This window comes from Falco peregrinus, chromosome 11 (assembly GCF_023634155.1).
Source record: "Falco peregrinus isolate bFalPer1 chromosome 11, bFalPer1.pri, whole genome shotgun sequence".
NCBI lineage: Eukaryota > Metazoa > Chordata > Aves > Falconiformes > Falconidae > Falco > Falco peregrinus.
This window is the reverse complement of record NC_073731.1, coordinates 19025833-19052185: the sequence shown is the minus strand read 5'-3', so window position 1 is coordinate 19052185 and position 26353 is coordinate 19025833. Positions and strand designations below refer to the sequence as shown.

Below are 26353 nucleotides of genomic sequence, written 5' to 3'. Positions count from 1 at the left end.
CAGGAAGAAACCCCTTCTTGCTTAGCTGATAACATACCTGTGAACCAACTCCTTTTCAGAGCTCTGAACACCTCTACTTGGATTTCTCTTCTCACACAAGAAAGAAACATGAGGACATTTTCTGGGCTGATTTGGCAGTATTTGTGCAGACCTTACCCAGCCCTTGGTGCTTTCAATCCAGCACTGGGGACTCCGCTGCCCGGCTGCAGGGCAACTGCTCCCTTAGCTTCCTCCTAGCAGAATAGATGGTCCGTTCAGTCAAATCATGAAAGGAATTTATTTCTTGGGTAATGCAAATACTGCCATCAAAAGTTGGGGCGGGGGGGGGAATCCAGTGTTCATTTCCAGGCATAAGAACCATCCAGACTTCTTAAAGTAGGGTTCATTAATAGTGCTTCACCAAAGGCATCAGATTTTGCCCCACCAGCACAACTCTGGTCATTAGCTACAGGAAAATAATCCTTCTTGACAGACGTAATGGAAAAGAGCACTCAGTGTGGTAATGAAATTCATTTCTAGCATACATGCAACTCATATCTACTTGTTTACAAATTGTGAACTAATAATTGGCATGGAACTATGTATGTGAAATGTAGAAACACAAAACACAGAGCACTTACAATCTCAAGTATGTGCAGAGGGAGAACAATCCCAATTCAGACCATCACAACACTCTCACTGTTGTCTTCTTGCACCAGCGGATAAAGATAGCTGCCCAAAATCGACATCTCATTCTAATGCATCAGTGAGGTAACTAAGGAAATCATACTTTAGACTTCTGGAAAGTATTGGAAGCCTGGGTTTAGAGTAGGGAGTGAGAACAGGGCTTTCATAGAGAAGAGAAGAGATGGTCACAACTGACAATTCATCAAAACTGGTGTTATTCCCAGAAGAGATTCCTGTCCTCAAAAAAATTGGAAAAAAAGGTTTTGAAATTCTAGAAATGTGCCATTTCAACATTTTTAAACAAAAAGTCTTGGTTTTGCAGTTAAAAACATCTTCCCTTGTTGAAACTTAATTTAGTTTATATTAAAAGGTTAAAAGAAGAAAAAAAAAGGTCAGCATTAAAATAAAATGTGCTTGCTTGCTAAGTCACTCATATATTTACTAAGCCTCATGCCAGGCCTAAAATTTCAAAATCAGCAGAATCCTAGTGCGACAAGAGAATTGTTTCCTGTATATCCACACCACAAAGAGAACATTACCAGTTCAAGCTCTTACCAGTTTCCTTGCAGCGTGGCTCAAAAATTACTTTTGAGAACCACCTTGATGAATGAAAACATAGTCTAGATCTTCAACACTTTCAAATGTTTAGTGACTTCTTATTCCCCTCCCCACCTTTTTTACTTTATTGTTATACTTTTTAGAAGAGACCTACAAAGATATTCTTTAAGGGACTAAAACTAAGGAGTTCCTTCAATCAAATCAACCCAGATTTTTTCTTGTAGATTCATGAAATCAAAGTATAAAACATACATACCTATATTTTACTATGGCCTTTGCACGGCAGATATGTTAGTCCCTGTTGATGCTGAAACTGTTATGACAAACTGGGTTTGGGTTTTTTTAAAGGATAATATATCTAAAAAGCCTAAAAGCAGTCAGAGGCTGCTCCTTTATTTCAGCATCTAGCTTTTCCAATCATCTTTTCTCAAAAGCACAAAACACAGTAGCAAGAGAAAGTTGAACTTATTTCAATCAGTGCAAATTACACATTTATGAAACTTAAGACCAGAAAAGACCACTCGATAAAGCAATCTGGATGCCTGTATATGACAAGCTGTCAAATTTCCTCTGGGCTCTCTTCTGTTGTGCTCCCTTCATTGTACCCGAGTGACACACCGTGTTTGGCTAAAACATGTCTTGCAGACCGCCCTCCAGCTGACAGACAGTTGAGCTATTTATTTTGGCACAACATACATATATAGAAGAAGTAAGCCACAACGAGAGTTTTTGGCACTCACAGAAACAAGGGTAACTAGCCATTGACTACAATCTAAAACCTAAAAATCTGCCTCTGGAATTATGCATATCCATTCTGGACACAAAATCATGTTTTTCCTGAAATAGTTGAAAATCTATGCCATGATTGTTTTCAGATCTTCTAGCATTAACTAGCATATCCCAACTACACTGTCCTAGCCATGCTGCCAAACCCACCTCTGTGGATGGAAGACATACTGGTACAGGAGTAATTACGTCTTATGATTAATGAGACAGTTTAACCATACTGGAGGAATACCTTTTGTGACCATTGCAGTGATTACTGATAACAGTATATGCTAGACATATACTCAAAACCCTTCATAGTGTAGGCTACAGTTTTTTCATCAGAGAAACAGTTCGACAGATTTACACAGATGATTTTTGAGAGCCATCACAAAATGGCAAGGCCTTTCTTTTGACCATATAGTGACTTAATTCCTTCTTTCTTTGTAGCAAGAAAAATACTTCTCAACATTGAAGAACTGGGTTTTTTCATGTCTAGCTGTTCAGTCAGGTACAGCTTTCCCAGACTTCCAGCTGTCCTACTAGATTTAAGTTCCTGTAGTGCCCAATGCTCCAAAACACAATTCTGGAGGAAAAAAATGCTTTAGCTGTTCTCAACTGGAGGATTGCTATAAGAAAAAAAAAAATCTTATTTTAAACAGTGTTCCAGGTCACCCTACAAGGAGAAGAAAATTAAAGTTTAGCTTAGAAATTGTCTACAATAATGAAAATAAGGTATCTTAGAATTTCCTTCATGGATTGCCTTTTATTTCACTGAGTGAATCTAGCTTACTTATTTCAGTTTTTAATGATGGAAGTACATCAGGTAGGAAAGCAGAAGCATGCATGCTTACTTGTTTATACACTCTTTCATGAGCTGAAGTACATTGAGTTCTTTGTGGGAGAGGAAGGATCTCCTTAGTCCTCAAAAAGGGATTTCCAATATTGTAAAATTATGCTAGTAAGATGACTTGTAGTGACAGAAGCATGTAGAAACAGTAGTAGAGACTATATTTTTAAAAAAAATATTTTGGAATAATCTACCCCAGCTCAGGAGATGGATTCGGATTGGTGCTATGGACATCACTACTTCTAGGGAGTTCTTTTTAATGGTATTTGTGAACTCATAGACCTATAGCTCTTAAGGCTAGCAAGGACCACAGAGAATATCTCATGTTCCCTTCTCTTTAGTACAACCATATAATTTCACCCAGCTGTGTCTCCATTGTTTGCTGAAGCATACCATCCACTCTCAGTTTACAGACTTCAAGAAATGGTAAGCTCGCTCTTCCTCCTAATAATTTGTTCCAGTGTCTGATAACTTCATTGTTAGCAACTGAGGAGTGTAATATTAATCTAGGTGGCAACCAAAAAATACTGGGTATAGCTCTACCTGTTTAAACAATGCTATTTGAGATAATTAATATCCTTCTCACCAGGTCTGTTCATCATAAAAGCGACAGGGCTTCAAGAATTTTTCTTTTTTTAAGCAACCACTACTTTTGTGAACTTTTCACATTTGTTTCTCATCATTTGGGTTTCTAGAAGCTTATAAAATTTGGAGGCAAATCCACATTCTGGTTTCCATCTCCATAGGCCACAGTGCTTTCAAACAATGGCTGATACTTTCTTCTGTAGCTTTCCGTGATTTCCATGCAGTCTTTTTTCATGATAGAATGGAAGACTTCTTCTCACAATGAAATTATTCCCATACGGACTCATTGCTGAAAATTCATGAGAAGTCCTGCACATGCACAAAAAAGGAGTAAGAAATGTGAATACTCTTTGGGATGCCACAAAGCACATTTCCAGATAAAATAACAGTTTGCATTTTTGCAGACCTTTCCATCTTCAAAGCATTGGACATGCATTCATCATCAGAAAAGATTAGTGGTATTAAATATCATAAATGTTATTTTACTAAGGTTCTGCTTCACCATCACCGTCAGCTTCAGCTGCTGCAGTTCAAGGGTGATAAAACTATTATATATGACTGACAGACTTAGCCTCTGTAGTGCACCCAACTTGACAAGTACATCGCCAGCAGAATTCTTGGAAATCTCACTCCCTGGAACAGAGTTAGGATATGGAAAGAGTACGTCACAGAAGTGCTCTCTGCTACCATATATTAAGACCAGGTGGTCTTAATGGGTGGGCTACAGCCCTCTTATCTGCCTCCCTCTGTAAATCTGTACTTACTTTGAAGCTTTACCCTTACAAGTTCTGAGTCCTTTATTAGAAGCTGAAGCTCAGCAGCACAGAGGATTAGCCTTTATTGTCTCACTCATGGCCAGGCCTGTCTGAAGGCCCTTTTTTTCCTGTAACAGGTTCTTATTGATGGCAGAAGTCCTGTGGAGGATAATTCCCAGAATACATCCATACATGGCAATGGACCACAGTGCAGAGACTCCTGAGCAAACCTGACAGCTGAAAGCACCCTACAGCACACTGCAGTGCTATGCAGAGAAGCTGTTAAGGTCACAAAAGCAGATCTGCCATGTTTTTATGGCCCTGCACCCAACCAAGACAGCCCTAGCTCTAGTTCAGAGTGACTTTGATACAGCTTTACCGGTTTAGTGCCCATCTTACCATGACTGCAGCACCTCCAGAACAGTGACACATGGCTGGGAGCTGCCCACTGCAGTGGATTGTTACAGCAGTTGGCACTTCAGAAACGAACACACAATAATGCTGAAAAGAAAGCAACAAAGTACTTTAAAGTTTTACGTTTATCATCTGTTATGCTGATGGAAAGAGAAACCTGAATTTGACTGATTTGATCAAACTAAGCAATTCAAGCATCTTCTACCTAATTTTAAGCCAAAGAAAACTGGAGCAATGCAGAAGCAGCTGATAAATCAAAAGCAGAATAATAGGAATTAAAGCTCGGTTCAGGCCTTTCATCTTTATTACACTTCTTTATGTGCATATGGTAGGTGTTCAACACTTTCCAAGTCCATATGATATTCCCTTGCGCTTCAGGAGCTGTAGGGCTGTAGTTGTCTATAAAAAGGCAACCTAACAGTTTCCTGTGACTGAGAGTTGAATGTGTTATTTGTTACCAGCTGGTTCATAGATAGATTGAGCCCAAGTCTTGGCTTTAAGTGATCAAACTTACTTTAAACCACTTGCTCACAGAGTGTACTCATGTACAGAGAGAATTCTGGCACAATATTTTATTTCTGACTTATGGCATATGACTTTTTTTTCTGAACCAATATTAAAACCAGAACCTATAATACGCCAAACGCAGACTGCATTTTTTGGAAAGCTGATACGAAACGTAACAGTAAATGAACCCTTCTGAAAGGTTAAAGTTGCTTTCATATAAAACATTTTCTACCAGGAAATGGAAGTGGAATGTTGAACTAAGCATTTAACTTGAAAGAACTGCGCACAGACTCCAATGGTTGCATTATCCTTTAAAATAAAAAAAGCAAAAGTTTTTTATGAGCATACATAGCTCTAGTTTCATAAAAAGGGTATTATGGTGACAAGGTAAAATGAATCCCAGTATTTTGGATGCTTCTTTTAACCTTCTGACAGCTCCTTCCCTGTGCATTAACCATTCTAGGGTGAGGTTTCACAGTATGTCTGAATTCATCTAACAGTCCTGCTCCCTCCACTTCTCCCTGCATCCTTCCTTCCCTGGCATGCAGGCCCATTCCTTCCCTTCCACTTTGATTTTCATGTGGCTCCTCAGTGAACCCAACTGGATTACTAAACCAACAGAAAACTATTCATGGTTTTATTTTGCTGAGCTAGTTTTCTACCAGCTAGAAAGGTGAACCAGCTCTAAGAGCGATACAGAAATCAGAACCGGTGCAGAAGCAGCAATGGCTGAGAACAGCACTCCTAGATTTTCTTGAGGCACCTCAAACCCTTAAAACACCTATTCTAAATAATGTGACCGCCTCTTACAAATACACTTACCAATTGAGATTGTGCTAGCTTCTGCAAAAAATGAATGAAAGAAAGTCATCGTACCAAACAGATTTACCACTTACAGAGACAACAAAGATAAATGGCAAACAGATGCACTGTAGGGTGGTTGCCCATTCTCAGGAGCAGACACTACTCCTGCACGAGGGCAAGAGACCCATGCATCTTCGTATTAAGCAATCAAAGAGTGTCTCTTTACTGGATAAAATCTTCTTCTTCGGCGGGGCAGGAGGAAGCCAACTTACACAGTTTTCTTGACTCTTGATTTTGATTCCTTCATTATTCAGGGTGGCACGGAAGCCATTCAAATGAGCCTGATACATTGAGCTATTGCTGATTTGCCAGATTCCAGTGTCATCAAGTGTGACACAGCATTATTTTTCAGTGTCCTGTATTTACAATCAGAAGTGATTTAATCTGGCTCTCTGCCATCCTACCTGCTGACATGTTGACACCATGTAAATAATGCATAGCTGTGTGACCACGCTACTTTCTTGCCACATGCTGAGAGAAACAGACAACACCTGCTACTATTATTAGCCACATCTTGGATACCTTGGAAAAGTTCAAAATGAACATCAACATTAATTCAAACATGTTGTGGTCTCCAGCACCAAACTTCTCCGATAGGACTCAAAAGGAACCTGTGCATCCACTGTGATTAAAAACACAGACTGCTGATTTACATCTCTCATCCTTTAAAAGTCATCCTTTTAAGAGTTTTCATAAATAACTGAATTTTTTAACTCACATAAAAATTTCAGCTAGCGAGACTTTTCTCCGAACAGCATTGACTGAAAAGGCCACCATTTTAGAAGCTCAAAAATCAATAAAAACCCAGTTCTAGACTGAAAAATTCTAATATCAGACACTACTGCCTCCTAACATTAGCCAGTATACTACTCTTCTGATCGTGTCTAAATGCAAACCTATCAATGTCATCAGGGCGTGCTCATTAAACCAAAGTGAAATTGTGGTTTTCACTATGGAACGCTGCAAAGCAAAGACAGTGCATCTAATAGGCCACCTACTTCTTACCTGACTGTCTTTTATCCTCTAAAAGTCACGCAACCTCAGTCACATTGAGAGCAGACAGCAATAGATGCTGCTTTTCACAGGGCATTTAATAAGGTTGAAAGTTATTATTTGTATCGCTGGTCCCCAACTATTGTTACATACACCCTCCTTTCCAATCTTGTGACTGCCAAGCAGAGAAAGCAGCTGATTATATTTTTACCTTTCCATGGTGTACAACAGTAGAAAACTTGCTCATCTTCTTCATTTCACTGAGCTCTTAGACCAGGACCATAGTAGGCATTCTTCTTGTGAAGACACACAGGAGTAACTGTTAAGTCGGGAGACACAACAAATACAGCAAACAAAGAAAAATAAAAAGCAAGTCTTTATAATTTAGAAATTCGGATAGTTGTGTTTTTGTGGAGAACTCACCTCAGTCCTCACTCTGTGGCCAGCACTAGGGTGGTATGTTGCACCTGTGTAGATATGCAGTTCCTTAGTGATTTTAAATTCCCAAAGCCTGAAATAAAAGACTATCTGGCTCCAAACTGCTGAACTGTGCGACTAGATCATAATTTCTCAGGGAAAATCAGATATACAGCTCAAAATGTCTTGCCCAATAAATTCCCTTCAAAACTTTGGAAACTAGCAAACATAAAAAAGAAAGGGAGGGGTTCTTTGTTTGGTGGTTGGTTTGGGGTTTTTTTCCAGATCCTGTGAGACAGTCAGAGCAAACAGAAATTTGGGTTATTTCTGCTCAAGGATGAATATATTGGACAGTATCCTGTACTTGTCCACATTGTTCAAAAGGATCAGCATTTTCAGAGTCCCAGACCGAGACCAATTCTTTCTGTTTTCTCCATTAAGACAACCAGGAATCTTGTGGTCTCTTTTCAAAGGAATGTCTTTGTCCAGAATCTTGCCTCAGAGATCTATTTGCACTATGTTATTTAGAACAGAAAAGAGCACTGGAATGACTTCCTAATTTCTTTAGTAAATCTGTTCTCAATCTACTTTATTCCAAGCATTTTTATAGACAGTTTCTTACATGATGTTCTGCTCTGAAGCTCTGTAATTACACACATACACTGGTCAAACTTTCTCTTGACTGGAACAGACTTGTAGCAACTCCAGTAAATTGAAAGGAAAAGTTTGGGGAAAAGAGTAGGTTGGATGAGAAGATAACTTAGTGCCCAAGATGTGATTTCTGTTCTGACAGTAGCTATGGGCAAAGTAGATGCCTCTCACACAGAACTGAGAAATCCTGTCTTGCGGAGTTTTTGTTTTGCCTGGCGTTTGGATTTCACAAGGCTAACTAGATTGCCCTTGTCTAGGAAACCCTGGGGGTAAAGCCAGATGGTGTCTGTGTGCAAGCTGGAAAGAGTGAAAACTGGGAGAGGGCAGTGGCTGAAAACCAGGGAATAAAACCCACTGAACTAGATGAGTGGGTAAAATGTAAAAAGGTAACAAGAAGTTATGAAGTGGCATGACAAGGGTAATGACAGGCAAAAACATGAGTATTTTGAGGAGAATGTAAATGTATTTGGACCTTTTTTCTAAAGTTCATTTAAAGCTGCTTTCAGCAAGGTTTTCTCTCTCCCTCCTCAATGGAAGTCTTGTGAGAATTCTATTAGCCTCAGAAAATTCCTCTAAATTCTCGTTGCTAGATATATACCTGTATATGCAAGAATAAATTAATTATTCCAAACAAGTCCAGTGCTAGACAAGTAGCAAGTAAAAATAGCACAACTTGCACATTCTTACTAAGAGCTAGCTCAGCAGTCAGCAGCACTGCCCGAATGGTCAACTATAAAAGCTCCCATTATGTGGTAACCTGATTTGACTGTTTCCTCTACTAAAATGTCCTATTTAAGCAATTTAAAATGTACAGGTAAGGCTCATATTTTGTGCAGCTGAAAGTGCATCAACACTGAAAGAGCAAAATCTGGGTAAACGTGAGCTACTGAGAGAGTAACGAGTCTCTTTGAGAGGAAATGGTGCATTCTTCCTGTCACTGTGGTTTCTCTTGATGGTGGAGGGGGAAGGAACGAGGAAAATAGAGACTGCCACATTCAACAAGCAAGATCTTCCGATGGCGAGGCTTTCTTGCATTTTATCTGCTGTCCTTATTTACAAACTTGAGCACATGTGGTTTCACAGAAACGTTCAGAACGGAAGACGGAGGAGATGAACAGCACATGCATGACCTGTTTCCTGTGGTGATGGAGAAGGGTGTGCTGGATGCCCGGCCAGGCTGGTGGGGCAGCAGCGAGAGCTGTGGAACACAGCTGGTGATGCTGTCAGAGTTGTGGCAAGAAGCTGGGCAGGAGGGCACAGGATGTACATACATACATGAGTCCAATCAGAGTCCACTGGCAGTTAATTTCCCTGCTTATGTTGTGTCGTTTGGAGACCAGTTTCAAGTGACACACAAAATGACATTTTTTTATACACAGAACAATTATTGCCCCATCCATACAGCATTTTGAACATTTTCTGTGATAAACAGTGCTAGATTTTTTTTATCTTCTACTATCAATATTTTAGTTTTCACATCTAAAAAGCATGCACAGTTCCACACAGAGATGTAATCTCTGTTTAATTGTTTACAATTCCAGTGTTATACCCTTTCTTATCTGTTCACTTTGGCTAATGTGGCTTGATGATTTCACTCTGTGTTTTCCCTTTTCAATTGTATACATCAGATAGCAGATATTCACACTTCCCTTCCATCATGTGACACATTTTCATATTGCAGAGTGACAACGTGGCAGACTTACTTTTGCAAATAATTAGCCTTGATCTACTCTACAGCATTTCTTAGAAACTAGCACTAATTTTTACAGTATAAATTAGGGAGTGCAAGGTATGGATGGTACTGTGCTTGCAAATATTAAATTCTATGTGTTACTTTTCTGCAGAAAATCAGTATTCAATTAGTTTGAAGATTCATTTGTTATTTATGGCTAATTCTATTTCTGAAACAGCCTTTTTAAAACTATTATCTACTTCATCTCTGCTCTAGCCTGCTATCTCTGATATAACCGATGCTTTGGAAGACATTGCCATGAAAAGAAACTACACTTGCAACAGTGAATTTGAAAGCTGATGAACTGTCATCCATCTTCTCTTTTACAGTATGTGCTGGTATAAACAATGGGGAAATCAGAGGCTTATTGAGGCTGCACTGAAAAGCGGTGAATCAGAGCTTCATTGAAAATTTGTTGCTAGGTGGTAGGCTGTAATTTTAAAGGTGTTCAGTGCTACAGATAAACGTATACTTGGCTTTCTGTAAAGAACTTAGGTACCTTAACTTTACTTACTTCACCTCAAGGTGAGTGCTCCTTCTTAAAATTGCAATAGGCAACTATGTGAGTATCAAAGGCCTAGATACCATTAAAAACCCCAGTTCTTGATGACTAGTAGTCTTAGCCTGCCAGCTCAATTCAGTCTTGAACGCTGTACCTGTATGAGTGTTACCTACCTACCTACTACAACCAGGGGCATTACCACCCATCTGAGCAGTAACTTGGAAGTAATGAATGAGTAATATCCCTCTTGGCCTGTATTTGAAGCTGTAACAGAGAGGTAAAAAGCTAACCTTACCATTATAACCATCCTAACCCTCCATCCTTACCATCCTTCATACCTCTAATTAAGCATGGAAAAATAACTATCTTCCTGATGGTTTTTCCTCGGGCTTGATATAAGTGATGTGACAACATCCAGAAAATTGCTATTGTAAAGATGTCATGAAAACATTTTTCATTTTAAGAGCTGTGGTTTTATTCTAAATAGATATTTTTTTTAATTTCAAGAAAATATAATAACATCCTAAGCTAGGATCAATGTATCTGAAACTACAGCAAAGCCTACACACTCCAGTTACAAGAAATAAAACTTTAAAAATAGTTACTAGCAACATATTTTTTTTAAAGACAGAAGAATTTGTGCTTTTAAGATTGTATCAGTGAAAGATCTAGCAAGCCAAACTGCTTTTCTTTTCCATTCCAACTAAATCATACACTATTTGGGGTAGAAATTTGGCAGGGAACTCTGTTGGATTGTATCTACATTGTGGCTGGGCTGATTTCTTTATCCTTTTTTGATAGATGGACGTCTATCTGAGCCCTGAATATCTTCAGTGTTGCTGATTCCAAAGCTTCATTTGGCAGCCGGTTTCCTTGGCTATGAGTCCTTCTGTTTATAAACTTTTCCCTGATATATAATTCTGATTTTCCCCTCACAATACTTAGGGCTACTTTCTTTCTTTCTTTCTTTCTTTCTTGTTAAATAATAAGAATAACCAAATATAATCTCTTTTTCATTTCCTTTCTATTGTGGGCAATAACAGGTAACTTTAAACTTTCTGGAATTAACATGATTAATTCTCTCAGCATCATACCATGGGTCTTACTTTGCAAGCCTACCATCACTCTTCTTACATAGCTCAAGATTTAGCCAACTTTTTTTAAACAAAATGTCTAAAACCAGTTACAGTACTTCAGCACATGACCATAAATGACCATAAACAAGACTAAAGTTTTCCCTTCTCATTATGTATATTTCCATGGATTATGTTGTATAAATGGTTACACTAGCTGACTATATGGACATTTCAGCAGGCTAGAAAATATAAAAGTTTGTAGAAATAAAAACATGTTAGTGCTGCAGAAAGAATGACACTGAGACAACAATCAGAAAGACTAATTCTAATCAGCAAAGAAATAAAATAGTAGATCAGTATCAGTGTTAATCCCACTGAGTTATGAGGCTGGTGTCTCTGTAACCACTACAAGACAGTTAAGTAGGGTCAGGGAAGGAGACTTATTTTAGAGAGAGTAAAGACAGTAAGAGAAAAGGAGCAGAGGGCTGCAAATTAGCACTTCGAAAAACTGCTGAAAAGGAAACACTTTTAGGAGCTGAAGAAGGGCCTAAAACTGGCTAAAGAGTCTTGGGGAGCTGCTTGTACATTGGGAAACTACAAAAGATTATGTTAGGCATGCAATGCCAGGCTGCATCACCCAACAACAGTCCATGGCTGAGGACCCTGGGCGGAAGGAGGTTGAACTGCACCCTGAATTAAGAGAAAGGTGAAGTAAACTAAGTCCTATCTTTCTTCCAAACAGTTCCTACCGGCTAGCAGGTTTTTCCTCTGTATGTGCAGAGTTTTGTGCATTCCCTCCTATGGTGACCAGGCCTTAGTACATTTGTAGACAAATTTCATTAGGTGCATCAGAGCAAAGAAGTTCTTTGGTGGACCTAGCTCTAGGTTGGATTTTCACAAAATCAGAATTAAATCAAAAATACTAAGTATCTGATAACTTATGGCATTTCACTAAACACCTATTTGCCCTAAGTGCCTTTGGACAACTGACTGCAAGTGCCCTGACTGGTCATTGCAGCTTCATGGATCAGATAACAGGGTGTGTGAACACAAACAGAAAGACAGATCACAATGGTATGACTCTGGGAGTCTTTTCTATTAACAGGATGAGCACTTGGTTCAGACTGTTTGCTCAAGCTTCCGAACACATCTCATTCTCATCAAACATGCTCATATGACTAACGGGAGCTGTACCAGTGTGTGCTCCATGCAGTCATTAATCTAATTTACCACGGTATTCTCACACTACTAACCTGGCATGCATCTTTCTAGTTACCATGTAATCATTTACATTTTGTCAGTAGTTACACAGTACCAAATGTGCCAAGACCATTCAAATATTTTTGACCATTTCTCTAGTTCAGTTCCAACCATGAAAAGTAACTCAGCCAATTCCAACTATAAAAGAACTGCTTTATCTGGCCATTCATCACTTGTAGTGACAATGAAATAAGTTGGTTTAGAGTAGGAGTGTTATGATCTCTGAGTAGAAAGCTCACAATAGCCTCAGAGCTGACCTTGTTTGCCAGGTACCTTTTCGCCATTATACCATCTCCTTAGAGCTGCGAACCCGTTAACCCCTGCATGTGCATCTGGATCAGTGTGTACAAGGAACACTTACTTCTGCATCTCACTGATCCCTACCATCAAGCTGAGGATTACCAAATCCTTCTTTTTACTATAAGGCTGTTGCTTTTAGGACATGGGAAATGTGGTTCCTTTTTTAAGTAAAAGAAGTCTTGAGTGATTCTCTAAAGCCACAAAGACAAAACTCTATATACATAGTTATTCCAGCACCTTACATCATTTCAGCTTTTGAAGTTCTGATGTCCAAAACCTTATTAAAATCACACAGCTTTTAAGCAACCAAGTCCACCTAGGAATACTGTTTTCCTGACACTGAGGACAAAATTCCCCAAATCAGAACACTGCACTTGAAAGTTTTCTTGAGACTATATGAATCTGTTGTGCCTCCATCTGCCTGCTGAATCATTTGCTGGTAAGCATTACAACTATACAAACCATTTGTCAGCATTGCTTTCAGGTTGAAGAGCCACTAGATTCAATCTGACATTGAGAAAAGTTCTGCGTTGCTGCAATACCTGTTTTTGCATTTAGATTCGCATCTTCCACTGGCTTGCCATAGGATGCCATATACCTAGTTTGCTATCTGAAGCCTGCAACTGCAGTCTTTGATAGAAGTAGACAGACAAGCCTGCTCTCTGGTAGAACCATTCCCCATTGGTGTGTAGGCTAGAGGAACGCCACTTTGAAATCTTTCCTACACAAAATGTTTGCAAGGCCATTAGGACAGCTAGCAAGGCAGCATGAGACCTCATGCTCTTGGGTTGCTGCTGATGCCTGTTATCATTCAGGTCCTATCTGCTTCAGCCCATAGCAGAAAACTGAAGCACAGGCTGGAGCGAGCTCACTGGAGTTCATCAGAAACAAAAGTTGAGCACAGTGACCTTGAGGAAACGACTGGAGACTATCTGCATAGATGTGGCCAACCCTCTGGCTGTACAAGCTACCCACCTGATCCTTCCAAAACAACAAGGTACCGCCTACACACCTTAGGAAGCCAACAGATGTATGGGAGATCCAGGATCAATTAGTAGGAGGAGATATGGTCCATAGACAGATATGCAGGTGCTGAACCTGTCAGGTCCTATCCAGCAGCAGACATGGGTGCTAGTGCACCACGCTGTTCCACATTTACTGACCAGAGCACCTTACTGGGAGGCTTACAGTGCTCTTGAGCTGGGATAGCCAGTCCTCTGGTCCTACCGAGTCACTGATAGCCTATGGCCTGGTATCTGAACAGCACTTGCTCCTGCTTCCATATCACATTTAAGGGAAGGGAGGGTTTTAAAGTCAGAATCCCTTATTAAACAAAGGGAATGCCATCAGTGCTTTTTGAGGTTCAGGGGCACTGGCCCTTGCCACCTGCAGACTAAACCAGTGAAATGTGGTGACATTTCAGGCATGAGCTGCTTTTTTTATACGGCTTTGAGGATGATGGAAGGTGTGATTTTAGGTGGATTAAAGGAGAAGAATCGGGCCAACTAAATAAATTGTCTGAATACTTCCTAGTACAGCTCAGGAGAACAAAGTCTAAATCTATCTCTGACCATTTAAGTCTATGGTAAAACTTCCACTGACAACTGCAGAAGCAGGCTGAGGCCTCAAAGAAACTTTTTTTAAAGAATTTTTTAAATTTCACCTCACTGCTTTAAAGCATTTTGCAAGCACACACACCTCAGAGGTTTTATATAGCTGAGAGTAAGCTAAAACATACAAGGAAGAAATAATTTCTTCTAAGCCACAGAAGAAATCTGTGTCAGTGCTAGAAATTGGACTCAAAACTGCTGATATCCTGTTCTTCTCTGTGGCATGGGAAAGTCTTTTCTTTGAGCTTTCAAGTCCACAGAGCAGAAATTATTTTAGTGAGTTAACGCTGTTTCAGTTGTTTATGAAGAAACATGGCCATGACGATACTTGTAGCTCTACCGTTTTCCTTTCCTTATTACATAATGGAAGATAATTCTTATTTTAAAGCATCCGTTCCAGCTTAATTAGGCTGAGTTTAAGGGTTTAACGCACTTTAAGTAGAGACCACTGGAACTGTAAAAAACCTAATGTGTTTCATCAGATCCTTTCAGCTGTACTGCTCAAATATTTAAGGGGGGAAATTAAATAATCAATAGACATGACAGAAGCACACGGAAAACATTTCAAGTTTCCTTACTATTTTATATTACAGAAATCAGGAATATAAATAGATTTTTCTCCCTGAAATGCTTAACATTCTCTCTGAAAAGAATAAAGCATGCATAACTACACAGCTGATTTTCAGTATGTGACCTTTGATAAATGTCAGTTCTTTGAGAAAATGAAGAAATCATGTATAAAATAATAACTGAAAAAAAAAAACCCCACACACAAAAAAAAACCAGAAGAAAACCAGAAATTAGACAGTGACAAAACGGCATTGAGGCAGATTTCAGGAAATATATTTTCTTTTCCAGTGTTACATTCCAAGATATTTTTAAATCATAGATATTGAAAACAGATTCCCATACAATTCTTAATCAGTTACAGTAGCCACCGGGGTTAGCGGTTCCTAACATGTGGCAAAGAATATAATATTTCTAACTCAAGCCATGTCATGCTGGTATTTTACCAGCATTCCTCATGCTATTGTTACAATTCCACTAGTTTCACAGTATTTGATTCTTTCCGAATGTAAGACCATAGTATCTCCCTTTCTGATATTAACAGCAAGCAGTACGATCATAATAACCATGGTTCTTTTCATCCCACTATCTCAGAATACTTTGATCCTTAACCCTGATTTTGTAGATGGAAAATCTCCAACTCAGAATCACGAGGTGACTCTCGGGAGTCAGCCAGCGGTAAGCTCGCTGTAGGGCCTAGAATGGAAAAATCAGCAAAAAGCAGCACTTCCCAAACTTTATAGAGCCTACCTGGTCTCACACATGAAAGATTTACACTTCTAATTGCCTCCCCCTAATATGCACCACAGCGATGCTGCTCTCATGCATCTCTGGGGCAGCATTACCTCCTCACTCTGAAGCTGGGATCCCACACCCCACCAGGCACAGCTAGTCCACAGCTCTGTAACCCCCTTAGCAGCAATAACCTCTGGGAGATCCCTGAACAGGGGCAACTGTCCCCCACAGAGGCCAGAGAGAATGATGCTGCACTGGAAAGTTGATGCCATGGTCCTTCTGCTGCTGCTTGAGGCTGTGCCCCTGGAGAGGAAGGGGCACAGTGAGGTACAACCTGATGTGGGTGCTCCCACACACAATCCATGACCTGTCGTGCCTGACAAATGGCACATGCCAGGCCTTAACCCTGTGATTTGCACCAGATTCAGATGTTGGGAATCCACATGCATTGTGTGGATGCAGCACATTAAGTCTTATTTAAAAAAAAAAAAAAAAAAAGCTATAAAAAGTATTATTACTCATCTGCGAGACACTCAGTTATTTAGTGAAACTGTTTATACAAAACACACTGAAATAAATCACGTTAACAAAACCTGCCTCTGATTTCGTAAGCAACTTGTATCCAACATTTAATATTTTAAAACCCATTCAACACTTCATTTAATAATGGAGTAAGTAGAAAATTCTGAGATAAAAGCTATGAAAAGAGACTTGAACTATTCATTGAATAGCAACAGAGATTCTGAAAAAGATCTTGAAAAGCTTTCTGCAAAGCTATATCAATGTTTTTAAAAGAAACCATTCCTAGTCACCTATTACAAAAGAAAGCAGAGTTACATCTAAAAGTTCCAAACAAGACTTGCTGTCAGCAATGCAGGGTATCTCTGAAAAAGCTGCAAAATCTTGAAGAGGTGTCATTTACAACACTGGAAGAGCTTTCTGTTCTCCATCAACAGTGCTAAGAGTACAAAGTGGCAAATCACACAACCCCAAAAATTCAGTTTGGGAATGACCAAGCATGATTGCAAAACTGGACAGGAAAGGTGTTGATGGACGAAAGACATAAAATCTGGAAAAGCTGGATAATTATGTTTCAAAATTGGCATACCATTTTTACACACAAAAAAAATAAATATTTGAGTTGAGTTTTTAATTTAATTTCAAGTTAACCTGAATCTGTTGGGGTTTTTTCAACAATATCACTTTTCCTTACATTCCCTGAGGTTAAAGGTAAGAAATAGCAAACTCCCACCTGACCAAGAGTAGGGAAAGGCTCATTCGAGGACACACAGGGATGGCCATCCATTTCCTGCCTAAAATACAATACAACAGTGGCTAACAAAGTACTGCTGACTTATCTGATGCAAATGCTGCAGGCAAGTTAAACATTTTGAAATAACTTTCTTATCTTTCAACAGTTATTAATGCACTTCAAATGCAAATTTTACTTTTCTTAATCCAGAATAGGAGTTCCTGGAGAGCATGGTAGGTACCAGGATTGAAAGTTGTCTGCTCTATTTATATTTAAAATATATTTTTAAACTGAAATGCTACATTTTAAATTAAACATTTATTTAAGATGAGCTGATATTTGCTAAACTTCACCACCACAGTCACAAACACAATTACAAGAATTTGGCCTCTCTTTGCCATGTATCATCTAGGAAATCTGCAGAAATGAAACTAACCCTAAACTAACAGTACCCATTGCCCTTCCGAAAACACTGATGTCCAAGCTCCAAGCATTTGTTTTCTTGCAAGGACGTCAGCAGTATATTTAGCACCAGGGTGGAAACAAGGGAGGTTAGACTAAAAGACTCGTATTACATGTTGCAGGTTTTGTATTCCCACTCTTGTGCTGCTCCTGGATTTATGGCATGCTCATTTCGTGGTTTCTTTTGAAGCATTTTGACAGAGAATTGCTTCTCTGCCTTAAACTCAGTAACAGGTTTAATATGATATACTAGATGTGCAGAGGAAGCCTTCCCCAGAAAGTGATATTGTTTTTCCAAGAGAAAGTGGTGGGGGATTTTTGTTTGTTTGTTTTCTTTTGAAGTCACAACAAGCAGATAAAGCAGCAAATGAAAGGGCTATTATCTGTAAATACAATAAACGCAATCATTCCTGCTGATGTATTCAACTTACTTGTAATACAGAGTTAGAGAGCAGGTGAAGCCTTAGACACATAGAGTTAAACACAGAGATGCTGTTGAGATACTAAAAGCTGAGGTATTGCTGCTGACCACAGAGCGCAAATTACAAGTAAGTACACATCTTTCTGGGAAGTTTGCCAAGGAAAAACCAGGGAGAGGCGGTCACCACTGCTGCGTTGCCTACGCTAGAGAAAAGCGGAGGTCTCGTTGCTGTAACTCTTACCAACAGAGCAATTGCACTCAGAGTACAAAACAAATTAGTGCTAACGAGACAAATCAGGAAACCAGCTCTGACAAGGAGTTCAAAGCACAAAACTAGAAATGCTTCAGCACTGTCTGCATTACCAGCTTAGCACTGGGGCAACGGCACCACTGCTGGCTGTTGCTGTAGCATGGTGTTATTTTTGCGCAAAACCAGCTTACAGACTAAAGACAGAAAAGTAGGGGGAAAAACTTCAGATGTAGTTACAGCAGGAGAAACCAGGGAGATTGTGGAAGCAAAAAAAGGTTGGAGCAGCACTTTCGCCTTTGATAAGAGGGTACCAAGAAGAACAGAAACCATGGTGGTACAGAATCTAGAATATTCATATAGTGCTGAATTTCTTCAGCAGGCAAAGAAGAGGGAAATGTAACAACACTGGCCACAGTGTAGCCCATAATGAGAAAAAGATGAAAAGGATCCCAGCCTATCACTCCCTGTATGGGACTCAAAACTGCAATTTATTCTACTAGGGGGCACAAACCGAGAGGAAGGATGATGGTAAAACCTAATGGGAGCAGGAAGATGTCACATCCTACATTATTTCAGTACTATTTTCCTTCCTTACAAAGAAACTCTCTGATCCAGCAGGAAACAGACTATTTGGACTTTTTGGTCAGGTCAGGATATCTTTAGAAGTTTTCTACCAGTCTTTGCTGGTACTACATGGTACTAATACTTCTACACTTGAGATTCAGAGAAGTGGCTGCCACCTGCAGCCTGACCATGGCCAGCAGTGTTGACATTATTCTGCTGTTTTAACTGTAGCAGTGTGTAAACAGAGTGGGGCTCTTCAGCACCAACCGCTGCATACCCTGGCAAGCAATTTATCTCCACAAATGCTTTCCTGGCTGCCTAGCTTTGTTCTGGGCCCAGTGTTAGCTCCGATTCTCTCTACATCTCTGGTTGTTACAAGATCTCTTTTCTGTAATTTCTCATTATCTTTTCAATATGCAAAGTTATAATTTACTAAACACCATAAATCAGACTTCCCTCTACACAATTCTTAGAGTCTTTCTTTATGTCTACCACTGGATCAAAAAGCCTTTACCTTTGTTCTGTATGAGAAAAAATCCTTTTAGTGTGCAAAGAAAATACTAGGATTTTTAACTTGTATGATTTCCTGAGATCCTCACTAAGCAAAGAGCATTTACACTGCTGTCTCTCACCATCTCTCAGATTCTCACAGGGCTGGGCATCCAGGCTGTACCCAACCATGGCTAATCTGAAAAACTTTCACAAGGAACTAAACAATGCAGACACAAAAGCCCAATTTCAAGCATCATATTTCTATATCAGTTAGTAGTTCTCTCCTTTGTAATTTCTGAAGTGATGAGCTGGACCTATGGGTCTTCTCTTGGGAAATTTTCCTTTCCTGTTCTACTTTCCACCAAAATGCTGGTGGCAGCACTTCACAGGAGTCTCTGTGCAAAGAAAGCAATGTCACAGGCATGCTACAGAAGCCAAACTCACTCATTCATTAGACCAAGGTCCCACTTTAACCCCAATACTGTTTGATAATGAAAAAAAGTTCGGGACCCAGCATTTACTTAACAACATAAACCAATATTTCCATGTGGTTTCTATAAACTTTCAATCCAGGAACAACATTCAAGGGTTTAATTGCACAAAAGGCAACATCACTAACCTCTCACTCTTGATGACCTGTATTAACACAGAGTCTCAAATCACCTGCAAAAACAATACCAGAGTGAAAAGGTAATCAGTCTTGACCTTACTGCACATTTGTCTGCGTGGTATTACCACAGAGTTCAGAAATTTGAATGATCTTATAAATAAAGAAGGCATTACTACCATTTGGAAGCACCCAAAGTACACAAGGAAGCGTGTGCCTTGCTGGTCTCTGGCAGTAACCTTTTCTATTAGTCCTTTGCCAGTCTGACCACGCACGAGGCTGCAGGACTGAAGTAGAAAATGATTAAAATACGCATGGGCACATGTGTCTGCCCGTGTTTATGTGTACACACACACAGTTCTAAGCATGTGCTAAGGAAAGAAGGGATGTAGGAAAGACTTTTAAAAAAGCTTTTATACAGGGCAAGCTTAAGGAAGTCAGGGACAACTTCTCTTGGTAAACTGATCTGAGATTAAGAAAAAAAAGGAAATAGTTCCCTTTGATGAAGGAGTTTAGAATAGGTACAGCTGCGTTGTGCAGGAACAGGAACTTGATAATAAAAACACTGTGATGTGGCATTTACCCCAAAACATCAGTGAGTAAAAATAAATATACATCCACAGAACTTAGGCTACTCTAGTACAGCTTAAATCACTTTAGAGCATCGCAAGAAGATCTGGGATGCGCTGGAAACTAGGCTTCTAGTGATTATTTAGGGTTGCTGTAACCAGCTACTGGACATCTGTGTCTTTTAGGTAGTCCTGTATAATATGAGTGGGAGGCAGCATCTGTGGGCAACAAAGTTCTGTATTAGAAACCAGTTATTTAAGGAAAATTAGTGCCCTGAGCCACGACATATATCACACGCATTCTTTGTTGGGTTCATCTCTGTTTGCATGGATTGCTACTGTCCTAAAGTCACACAAACTGTAGTACTCTTGTTCTCACTCATTTGGGGGACTTTTTTCCAGTCCGGTACAGCTGTCAGTCAGGACGTGATCTCTTTGAGAGCAACAAATGAGCCAGATGCATAGTTCAATGGCCAGACACTTCAAGTCATAACAAGCTAGTGAAGCGAGCTAATTTTGCTTGCAAAAGAATTAGCCTTTATTAGCCACTAATAGCACTTTTTGCCCTGTGTAGCCCTTTAACCAGCTGCAGCTCCATTGACATCCCATTTTGGAAAGATTACTAGTGGCACGTCTGGTTATGGAAAGCTTAGAGGGCTTCCTAAAGCAGCTACCACTCACTAGGACAGCAGAGGAATGAACTTAAATTGCCACACTGTAGGCATTTATATGGGGTAAATCTTGTCATTTGGACCACAAATTCATGTCCATCAGGTGTGTAGATATGTAGTATAAGGCATGCATATCAGTAACTTAATGAACTGAGGCCAGAGCTGATGGAAAAAATGTAAAAAATTGCATATATACATATATTTTGTGTGTGTGTGTGTGTGCATATGGTTTCATATAGATATAGATATCTATTTGTGGTTTTGTCATCATGTTTAGTCCTGGCTTTGGAGACAGTGATAGAATCATTCATACTTTATATCTTCCTATCTTCTCCATTTTTGTAGAACTGAAGGGAATCTATAGCCTAGCTGCACTGACTAACTTCAGATATATTTTATATGAGTCATTGTAATTTACAAACCCTGTCTAAACCCAGTGTAATTACATTTTTTCCTAAGGAAGTAGCAGACTGCAATGATACCTTACAACTTCGGATACCGCTGTAGATCAAACATCACAAATTAACCTGCTGATCTAGAGGATCAGACAAAAGATCAAATCTATTTTAATCAGCTATAGTGCTTCTGACACAGAAAAAAAGCAGAAGCAGCTCTTAAGATCCTGAGTACAGGCAAACTCAACTGATTTCATTTCAAAGGGGTCAAAGTGCAAGTAAGGAGCAACATTATTTTTTAGTCTGAAAAATGTTTAAAGAAAAGAAGTACAAGGAAGCTGCACGGGTTGCAATGCTGAGAAGGAGAAGAGAAAAAAAATGTCAAAAAAAGTAATAGTGTATTAAACAAACTGCTTGCAAGTTTTCATTCACTGTGGTCTAGCCTTGAAGAAGGAGGAGAACAGCAAGTACCATAGGTTCTCAGTCAAACTATTTAGATGGGGACCCCAAACCAGCTACATTTTTAGTAACTATAACCATAAAAAAGACACACAAAGGCAACTGGCGCCTAAAAGAAGTAGGAAGGCCAGTAAAGGAAAGGCAGGGACACAAACTTGTTTTCAGAGTTGCTGACCTCAAAAAAATCAGGGTGTGGGCCCCTGTACACTGGGAACATGCCTCAGTCACTGGAAGTAAAAGTCTTGCTGTTTCAAGAAGCACATCACCACCATGCCTCTCCTACGGCAGCAAGAGGCCTCCCAAAAAATGGGCTACAGTTTCAGTCTCATGTGCAGGCTTTTATTTTTTTTTTTTTTTTTTCTCATCTATGGAGTAGGTCCTGAAAGGATATGTCTCTCCTGGAAATTAACAGTAATAATGTAGAGCAGCAATTAACATTTTCTGGTATAGCTAGGATGCTCAACACACTTTAAACTCAAACCGAGTAAAAAGAACAAAGAAGGCAGAATTATTTCCTTTAACATGATATTTTCTGTGGATCAGATGCATGGCTAGCAGCATTTCTAACATCAGCTGTTCATTGTTTAGAAAACCGTAAGGAAGGCCTCCCTGGGACCAAGCTGGAAATTCTGATGGACATATTTCAGTATGGAGCAGCTGAAACGTGGAATCAAACCACAGTTTAGCATTCATGGTTAGGATGTATGCAAGGGAGGGCACCCTTTCACACCGGAGGCACATCTGAGCAGAGGGAGACAGTCCAGCCAGACTTCAGGCTGTGCCAACAGAAATAAATATATGCCCCTTTGGACAGGATGAGGAGTGGTGTTCCCTCTCCTGCCACATGCCAGCATGGCTTTGATAAGAAAACCAGGGATATACCATTTTTCAGTGATTGCAACAAAGAGCATTTATCCTTGCCTTTCCTGCTGATCATGTTCTACAAAGTGTACCGTAATGGATTCTCAACCTGGAAGTTATTAATGAATGTGGTTGCAGCCACCCTCTTTTTATGATTAGGCTCAACAAGTTCCTATATAATATATAAAAGGGTAGCTCCTTAAACATTTTGTTTGCACAGACAAAATCCTAATCACCTCATGGAAATGTAATTCCTCTCCCTTCTTTGCAGCACCAACTCTTCTCAGCAGTGCCACAAGCAACATCTACATTTGCATTTTTACTTCACTTAAAACCACAGAAAAAACAAGGATGGTCTTCTAACTAGCTAATTGCTTGTACCACCTAGATCAAATCTGAGCAACGTGGCATCTCCACTGTTCCTATTACTGGTGCTACCCAGAGAGGGCAATAAGCTTGGTGAAAAAACGTTGTGTAGGAAAAGCCACAAGAAGATGCCTACCTTGTCAATTCCCCTTGCAAAAAAAACAGTAGCTATTAAAGGTTATACCTGCTTTGTGCAGCATTCTGAAAGAAAACAAAATATTTCAGAAAGCACATTCGCTGCAGAGCAGCTGGAGCAGAGATTCCCATCAATTCCAGTGAAGCTGGCTAAGCTCACTGGTAAAAAGGAAAACATTTTATTCTTTCCTTTCCTAGAAGGATTAGGAAAACAAAGCAAGAAACAAACCAACCCAATAACGTGGTTAAAACTAAGGTGAAGATAAATAATGCTTCCTGCCAGTGCAACATACCCGCAACCCAGGGGAGCAGTAGAGAAGGGGGGAAGCCACACTGATGCCATGCCCACAGCAAAGACTGGCCCTAAGAATACATTTACCATGTAACACAGTCAAAATAACTGTCATCTGCACCATGTGACACTGCCAGGGATACTGACAGTCTCAGCAAGTTTCTGGATTTGATCCATCAGGCATTGAGTTGCCATTGACCCACATGGAAAGGACAAACCTGAAAGGAGGGATTATGATTGGCACAGGCAACTTGGATTAAATTCGTACGATGGTAAAAATCAGGCTCAGATTGTTGCTTATATTTCCCCTCCCTCCCCCACCCCACCCCACCCCGAGCTCTCGTGATTAAAGAATGGAGAACAATGTCGGATCTCACACAGCGTCAGCACGGCATGAGACGGGGAGTCTGCACTAAAGCGATTTTATGGATTTGTGCTTTCAAATGAAATCAAAACTTCCCTAGCACTGCAGCCCTTCTGCTCCCAAGGCTTTCCCAACTTCTGGGGGTTATTGGCAGTTACCTAAGGACTGACTTTAAGCAATAACTGGAAAATTGCGGTAGTCTGGATCTGTCATAAACAGCCAGTCACAGTCTGACTGGGACACTGCACTGCTGGGCACCCAGGAGGTCTGGGATCACAGAGGCCCTGCAGCTGGGGCTGGAGCAATGAGGGGGATTTTGCAGTCATCTTACCTCCCATGCAGGCAGCCGCTGGGCACAGAAAACACACAGTTGTGCTTAAATCGGGCATTTTATTTAGGGGAATTGCAGTTACATGAAATCTCTGTGGAGAGGGATCTCCTCTGCCACCTCCCCCAGGAAACTAGTGTTTAGGTTTATTCGCCCGAGGTCATACTAGCAGAGCAGTTTGGCTATCAGTTGCAAGGATGTTTGGGGGATTTACCAGATTACAAAATGCTAAAGTGTGATGATTATTCAGCAAGTGCCCTCTCCAATCACCACAACCAGCATCTGCGGCTTACCAGCCAGAAACTGCAAGCATCAAAACAGGCTGCTAGTGAGCCACGTGTGCTCACCTCCAGCCCGCCAAACTACCCACCACAGCAGAGCTGGAGCACAGCAGAGCTGGAGCACAGCACAGGTGCACCTTAACTGTCAGTGAGGGATATCAGTCAGGGGCTGTTCCATCGAGTTCATCGTGTATTGATGCTTCTGTGATGCAGGCTCTTGCAGCAATGGTTCAGTAAGGGGGGTTGGCAATGGTCTCGTGTTACAAGGCTTCTTTTTATCGCCTCTTTCAGGCCCTAGCCACCCATTCCTTGCAACTACTAATGAAGTATCCCTTCCTCCAGCTGTGAGAGCAGGCTTTGCAGCCTGTTTTTAAGCTATTGTTGCACTTCTAACAATTAAGACTTCACAGCTTACACTTCCTTATTTTCTTTCCTTGAATCCAAAGTGCATTTTTAAAGGAGCTATGTCAGCTGACATCTAGTCCCAAAAATAGGCATTCAAAAAGCTAAAACCTATAGAAATGCTTCCAGGAGGTTTTGTGGGTTTTTTTCTAATTCAATACCAGTATTTCCTTTAAGTGAAGTTTCTTCTGCAGCCCAAACAGTACTGCTCTGTATTAGCAAGAAAGAATTTGAGGGAAAAGTTAACTCTAAGCCAGCTATCCTGACAGCACCCATGCTCTCATGCTGTCCTTTTAAACTTGCTACCCCTGCATTAACTAGATTCACCCACACAATGGACAGAAAGATGGAATACATAGGTCACACATGCATTATAATACATATTCTGTAGCTATTACATCTATTCCACATATGACAGTCAACACTGATCTCACCACCATCTTAGCAGAAGACAACATCTAGATCTTAGAACAAGCCCTAGAGCAGTTAGGACGTTACAGAAGAAAAGTGCAGTCAGGGTGCTGTCACACTGCTCAGCTTTGCTTCCTTTAACCTGGACCACAGCAGGGTATGCGTTCTGGGTTCCAGCCCAGCAATGCCCGAATCTGCTTGCCTCAATTCAGCATATCAAAGATCAGACACTGAAACGATGAGGAGAGAACAAGAATTTTGATGGCATCCTTCTCTCTTTCATTTTTCTATGCTATATTGACACACCACACAGACAAGTGAGTTTTAGAAGATGCATGCTCTGCACTCCTTTCAAGGAGCCCTACTCTAAAATTTCTCTGGTTTGGACCCCTAAAAAATGGAGGCACACAAAATAAGCCATCATTTTGAAAATCTTGGCCTGTATCCCAGTAGGGAGTGAATCTAATCATGTACACAACAACCTTCAAACTACACAAAAATTAAGCATCAGAACAATAAAACCACAAGAGGCAATATGGAAAAAAAAACCTCAGTACGATGCAGCAGCTAAGATCATGTAGCTCGCAATTTCTTATTTAAATCATAATTGATCACTACTTGGTTTTTTAGTCCCTGCCATGAACCAGAAGCCCATTGACCTTCCATTCCTTGAAGAGCAACTAAAACCACAGCTCCTATGACATCGAGTTTAACATACACGCAGTCAGAGCAACGCTCTGTGTTGTTTTACCTGTGCTGCTTCCTCTTCCTTAGTGAATACCTGAAGTGACGAAATGCCAGATTCCTTTTCTTGACTGCTGGTGTTCCCGTCTTTTTCCAGTTGACTCCATCTTTCAGAGGAATTGTTACCTTTGCAGTTCTGGCATAATTTTTGGTTTAATGAGAATGTGAAGCTTTAAAAAAGGTGTGTATACTTGATTAGTATTCTTTTGTCTAAGCATAC

The 26353-nt window shown here is 40.1% G+C and overlaps 1 long non-coding RNA gene across 1 annotated transcript; it reads right to left on the bottom strand.

Annotated features, from left to right (window-relative positions):
* Positions 1–374: 374 nt before the first annotated feature.
* On the bottom strand, positions 375–26353 carry LOC114012527 (uncharacterized). Its single transcript, XR_008749298.1, has 6 exons — positions 26141–26353; positions 17060–17116; positions 7381–7424; positions 7169–7276; positions 4579–4680; positions 375–3733 (listed from the first exon to the last, which is right to left on the bottom strand). It is a non-coding gene; the product is annotated as an uncharacterized LOC114012527 (long non-coding RNA).